We start from the raw sequence: 6,000 nt of genomic DNA, 5'->3' as shown, positions 1-6,000 counted from the left end.
AGGGTGCTGTTTTCTCCGGGATACACACACAAAAATTAAATAAATAACAATTAAAATGCAAAAAGGAAGTGGGTGTTGTGGTGCAGCAGGTTAAGTCACCACTTGAGATACCCACATTCCATACTGGAGTACTGGTTTGAGTTCTGGTTCCTCCGCATCTGATCCAGTTACCTGGTAATGCTTTCTGGGATGTAGTAGGTGATGGTCCCTGTGCTTGAGCCCCTGCCACCTATGTGGGGAACCCTGATGGAGTTCTGGCTCCTGGCTTTGGCCTGACCCAGCTCAGTCCTTGTGATAGCAATTATAGAGACATGGAAAACAAATGAGCAAGAAGCCCAGGAAGTCAAGTGAGAGCTAATCTGGCCTTCTTAAGTTTCAAACAGCAGTTAGAGCTCACAGTGGAGTTGAAAGGAAGGCGGTTGTCCATATGATGCTGAGCAAAGACTGCGAATACAGCACAGGAGCCACTGTCTGTAAAACATGTATTTATTTATATGAAGAGAACAGATTCCATGTATTTCATCATATACACAGTTTTAAGCACATAAGGATATTTCCACTCTCCCTCCCTCCCTGCTGCCTTTCATTCTTTTTCTTTTAATTTTTGTGATAACATATTTCAAATTCACTAATATATAGAGTACAAAAGAAAAAAAGAACTGCTGTCTTTTACGTACTATTTAAAGTGATGAGCCGGAGGGAGATCACCTGGGACACTGTAGAAAGAGAAGAGATGGATGCCTACATAGACGCTCTGAGGACTGTACTGTTTGGGAATTCAGAAGAGAAGGAACCAGAGAAGGGGTAATGAGGGAACCACCCACGAGGAAGGAGGGATCTAGAACTGAAGGCAGGAAGAGAAAGATGCAACTTTCTTCCAAGGCGCTGCAAATAGTTCAGTTTGTAGGGGCAGATGTTTGCTCCAGCAGATAAGATAGTGATCGGGATGGTATTCCGTATCAGGGTGCCTGCGTTTGAGTGCCAGCTCTGCTCCTGATTCTGGCTTCCTGCTGATGTGCATCCTGGCCTGGAAGGCACCGGTCTTTGCTATCCGTATGGGAGACCTAGATTGGGTTCCCAGCTCCTGGCTTCTGCTTCTGCCTGGCTCAGCTCCAGCTATTGTAGATATTTGGGGAATAAACTAGTAAATTGGATCAGTCTGCTTCTCAAATAAATTTTAAAAAATGAAAATTTTGACGGCTCTTTCTGTGAAATCACACTACTTGAGATCAAACTGGCACTATCTCAATTATAAACAGACTAGCTGCTTCCTTGTGGGTTCAGTTTTACATCTGTAAAATGGGAATAATCATGGTCCCTATATAATAGGATTGTTTTAAACTGAAATAGGTTCATATGCTTATGAGATTCTGACATGTTGGAAATATTTCAAAATGTACCTTTTATTATAACTTTTATAATTATTACATGTACTTTAAATTTTAGGTATAAAATTTGTCTCAAGAATGAAGAACACCTTCATCACAGGGAGAGTTCTTATTGGTCTAATCTATCTGGAAGGTTTCTTATTAATATCCATGAAAAGCCTTAAGTATGTTTATAATCTTATTAAAGATAATTTTGCTTCTAGGAACTTATAAAAATAATGCACAATGATACATATGTAACGATGTTCATATCATTACCAAAGGAAAAAATATACTAAATAATAATTACTTGAAAATTGGTAACATGAAGTTTGAAAAATGTGCATTCAGACAATATATTGCCACAATAACTAATGATATAGGTGCTCATTTGGGTAGAGATATGTGTTCTTTCTGCATGTTTTAAAGGTATATGTGTGTATTTGTGTGTGTGTATGTATGTGTGAGCTTATACAATAAAATATTTACAATTTTCTCTAAGTGGTGAAGTTAAGGGTGATTTTTAAAAAAGATTTATCTATTTATTTTGAAAGTCCAAGTTAGAGAGGGAGAGAAAGAGAGAGATCTTTCATCTACTAGTTCACTGCCCAGATTGCTGCAATGGCTGTGGCTGGGGCCAGGCTAGGCCAAAGCCAGGAGCCAGCAGTTTCACCCAGGTCTTCCTGGGTGACAAGTCCATCTTCCGCTGCTTTTCCCAGGCCATTATCAGGGAGAGGTATCAGAAGTGGAGCTGCTAGGACAGTAACCAGCACCCACACAGTTAGCAAGTAGTGTCTTTACCAGCTATGCCGCAATACTGGCCCCCCAAAGATGATTTTTAAAAGTTTCTATGTATGGGGGCCAGCACTGTGGCACAGTGGGTTAATGGGTTAATGCCCTGGCCTGAAGTGCCGGCATCCCATATGGGCGCCGGTTCAAGACTTGGCTGGCTCCACTTCCTGTCCTGCTCTCTGCTATGGCCTGGGAGGGCAATGGAAGATGGCCCAAGTGCCTGGGCCCCTGCACCCATGTGGGAGACCTGGAAGAAGCACCTGGCTCCTGGCTTCGGATCAGCACAGCTCCGGCCATTGCGACCATTAGGGGAGTGAACCATCGGATGGAAGACCTCTCACTCTTTCTGTCTCTACCTCTCTCTATAACTCTTTCAAATAAATAAATAAATCTTTAAAAAATAAATAAAAGTTTCTATTTACACTTCCATGTGTTCATGTGTTTTCTGGAATTTTTTAGTGTGTAAGGTTTTTTTTTTTATCACAGAATGAAAAGCAAAAATATAAATGTTTGACAGAATAGAGAAAACTGCATACAGACAGGCTGCCTCGAAGCATCTGCACTCTGCCACAGAGGTTGATGACTCTTTAACATCACCCGGAGGCATTGCCTTTCTTCCCAATGCTGCCCAGCCCCCTTTGTGAAACAAGATTAAGTGCTGTCCAAACCCAGGTTTATTAAGGGTCCTTCTGCCAGGCTGGAGCCTTGTGCAGCTTGTAGTTGCAGAGAAATGGACCTTCAGCGAAGTTAATGAGAGGAGAAGGAAACAAGTCACTATGAAGTCTGCTTGTCACTGGGCTCTAAATCATCTCCCCAATTACTTCTCTTCTGCCAGCTGCGCTCTGTGACCTGGTGCTTTGCCCAGGAGACCGATCATGTTCAATAGATTGTGCTGGAGCAACAATTCACTCAGGCAGAAGCATTTGTATGCATCCAAAGAAGAGTGTCGTGCAAGTTCAAGAACAATATGAATTTTATACTGTGCTGATCCTTTTCAATATTCAGGAGTGTTTAATAAGCATGATCCATTACTAAACAATATTATTTAACATGAAAACATAATCCTCTCTGTTGATTTGGAAAGAAGAACTTAAGCAAATTATTATATGGCTATCATTACCCCATTTTTCCTTTTTATTATACTCCAGTATAATTAATATCATGCCTAGAGGTACAGTCATTATGTACTGAAATACAGTACACATTGTACTAAAATGACCATTTATAACTTCTTTAATAAACAGATTCATTTTGTGTGTTACAATCTACCTATTGTTCAAAGTTTGTTCCAAAGTCCTTAGTGTAATAATACTTCTTAGAAACTGTCTAGTCTAGTTCTGGTCTCAGTCATGGGAGAGGAGCTTGCTTCAAGAACTCATGAGGAATAAAAACCCTGGCAAAAACTATAAACGATATAAAATATAAAGGAGGAGCATTTCACTGGATGAGAAACACCTTACTATGGCTTTTTTTTTCTCTAAGGGAATGGTAAAGGCACAGAACAGCTAGACATAAGCAGAAAGCTGTGATGTCTAACTTGAGGTGTCAGAGGAGAGTTGAGGTGTGCCTGAGGCATGGGAAGTTGAGTGAGGAAATCCTGGCAGAGGGGAAGCCACAGAAGGAAGAACCCTCAAATCTGCGTCTAAACTTTCCTCAAATCCTTGGACAGCTCCATTTGAACATATGCAGGGGAGAACTCCAAGGAGCCCAACAGAGAGTGGCACTGAGTGTTCCATAGAGATTTCAATTGCTGCCCTCCAAAGAGGAGATTGAGCCAGCCGTGTTAAAGGGCCTCAGTAAACTCAAGGTATCCATGGAAACCCCACAAGTTTCATGCTGTAAGGACCATGTCTCAGGATCTAAATCTAAAAGAATGACCCTAGATCTAGCATAAACTACGAGACTAATGCAAAGTATGCAAAACCAAACCTTCACAAGTTCAATATGATCAATAATTTAACTGCTTTTTAGGACAAAAATCAAACAGCATGCAGAGGATAATAACAGAATCCAGAGTCTCTGCCGTATAACGTCGACTATGTCTAATATGTGTTAAAAATTCATAGGTCCACAAAGAGACATACAACTGACTCAAGAGAAAAAAGGGTCAAAAGAAACCCTTCTTCTCCCTCTCTATCATTCTCCCTTTCAAATAGAAAATAAATATTTAAAGAAAAAGAAAAATGGACTGGTATAGTGAGCTAAGCTGCCACCCGCAGTGCCAGCATCCCATATCGTAGGGCTGATTCGTGCCTGGCTGCTCCACTTCTGATCCAGCTCCCTGTTAATGTGCCTGGGAAGGCAGTGGACGATGACTCAAGTACTTGGGCCTCTACCACCGAAGTGGGAGACTCAGAACTCCAGGTTCCTGGCTTTGGCCTGGCCCTGCCCTGAACACTGCAGCCATTTGGCAAGTGAACCAGCAGATAGAAGATTGACATCTCTGCCCTCCACCTTCTTTCAAATAAATGCATAAATCTTAACAACAAAAAGAAACCCTCCTCAAGATGATGTAGACATTGACACCAGGAGACAAGAATTTTAAAGCAGCAGTTATAACTATGCTCGAACTGGGAACTCAGTTTATTGCTTGTCAGCCCCAAGTCTACCTTTCTTTGCCCTGCTCCGTAAAGTGGCCTAGAACGTTTATTTCTCCTTTGCCAATTGAGCAATGTTAAGATTTTTTTTTTTTTTTGACAGGCAGAGTGGACAGTGAGAGAGACAGAGAAAGGTCTTCCTTTGCCGTTGGTTCACCCTCCAATGGCCGCCGCGGCCGGCGCACAGCGGCCGGCGCACCGCACTGATCCAATGGCAGGAGCCAGGTACTTATCCTGGTCTCCCATGGGGTGCAGGGCCCAAGCACTTGGGCCATCCTCCACTGCACTCCCTGGCCACAGCAGAGAGCTGGCCTGGAAGAGGGGCAACCGGGACAGAATCCGGCGCCCCGACCGGGACTAGAACCTGGTGTGCTGGCGCCGCAAGGCGGAGGATTAGCCTAGTGAGCAGCGGCGCCGGCCCCAATGTTAAGATTTCTTAACAATAGTCACTAAGGAGCATTTAAGAAGGAAGAGACTTCTCCTCCTAGTCTGATACACTTTTTAGCTTTTAGACATTCTCACTGCTGAGTGTAAGGCAGTCCAGAGACTGTGGCGCCCGGAGCAGCATCTCAGCAGGCTGCTTCCATTAGTCCAGCCACTGGGCTGCAAGCCCCAGCAGGTGGTTTCCTGTCTGCAGTCTCCACCCCATACATCAGGAACTTCCTGCCATGCAGTGGGCCACACCACACCCGCTGTGTTGCATCTCAGCTGTGGTGGTGGAGGTGACTTGTTTCATGCTTGTGCATCCCTTCATGGCTCCACCGCATCCCTGGAGACAGTGCAGTGACTGCTTTCCCTACCCACTATTTATGAAGATTCTGCAGACTTCTCTTTTTCTCTCAATAGCTAATAATTCTTTTAATTACATTTTTCCCATTAAAATTATTGGTAAGTTTTTGACCTCATGACTTGATCTTGGCTTTTAGTCATAAAATATGTTCAAAGTGAATAGGAAATCTCATAGAGATTCTGAAGCTAAAAGACACACTGAAATATAAAATAAACATAATAAACAGTATAAGTGATACAAAAAAATCCAAAATAAAAATTCATGATATAAGCTTAACAGCAGATTGAGTAGGACAACAAAACAAGATGTGAAGACATCTCTGTATTTCTCTAAGCAATGGAAAGAACAGAGAATGAAAAAACAAGTGAATAGAGCTTTAGAGACCTGTGGATCACCGTCACAACGTTGTAACAGGCATATGACTGTAGTCTCAGAAAGAGAGAAAATTGAAAAT

The sequence above is a fragment of the Oryctolagus cuniculus genome, chromosome 1 (genome assembly GCF_964237555.1).
Source record: "Oryctolagus cuniculus chromosome 1, mOryCun1.1, whole genome shotgun sequence".
Lineage (NCBI taxonomy): Eukaryota > Metazoa > Chordata > Mammalia > Lagomorpha > Leporidae > Oryctolagus > Oryctolagus cuniculus.
Note: the sequence above shows the minus strand (reverse complement) of the source record.